The sequence below is a fragment of the Gracilinanus agilis genome, chromosome 2, assembly GCF_016433145.1.
Source record: "Gracilinanus agilis isolate LMUSP501 chromosome 2, AgileGrace, whole genome shotgun sequence".
In the NCBI taxonomy this organism is placed as follows: domain Eukaryota; kingdom Metazoa; phylum Chordata; class Mammalia; order Didelphimorphia; family Didelphidae; genus Gracilinanus; species Gracilinanus agilis.
Window position 1 is genome coordinate 320,407,555 of NC_058131.1, and position 575 is coordinate 320,408,129.

General features: G+C 72.0%; 1 protein-coding gene across 1 annotated transcript in view; it reads left to right on the top strand.

The window, feature by feature from the left end:
* The first annotated feature begins 304 nt into the window (after positions 1-304).
* LOC123237367 (spermatid perinuclear RNA binding protein) overlaps positions 305-575 on the top strand; it is a 123,223-nt gene continuing 122,952 nt past the window's right edge. Inside the window, exon 1 of the mRNA XM_044664251.1 lies at positions 305-446. The gene's annotated coding sequence lies outside the window, so the exon portion shown is untranslated. The remainder of the gene's footprint in view (positions 447-575) is intronic.

Here is a 575-nt window from a genome sequence, read left to right on the forward strand (position 1 = left end):
CTCGGGCCCAGGCAGGTGCGGCCGGCCGACTCGGCAGTTCCCACGCGTGCGCACTCGCGCGCCCCAGGTGCGTAGTTGGCGCAAGCGGCGGCGGGCGCTGGCTCAGGCTCTCAGGTGCGGCACAACGGACAAGAAGGGAAAAGATAGAGAAGGAAGGGAGGGGGGCTAGGCGAGAGCGAGGGGCGGGCTTCCGTTCCTCAGCAGCGGCGGGGCCCGCCCCTTCCACAGCCCCACCAATGAGGGAGCCCGGAGAGGTCACGTGCTCGCCGCCGAAGCCCCGCTCGCCGCCAGAGCAGCCGCGGCAGCAGCAGCAGCAGTAGAAGCCGGAGCCGCCGCCGCTAGACCGAGGAGCCGGAGCTGAGGAGGCGGCGGCGGCGGCGGCGGTGCGGGGAGCCCAGAGGGAGCCCGGGTTTGGGCCCAGCAGCGGGAACTGGGCGCCGGCTCGGGTAGGCGTCAGAAGGCGGGCGGGCAGTCGGCGGTTGAAGGCGGTTGACTGCGGCCGTTGTGGCGGTTGGGAGCCGGCCGAGCGCTGCTCCGCATTGTTTATTGTGTGTGTCCTTAGTAGCAGCAGCCGC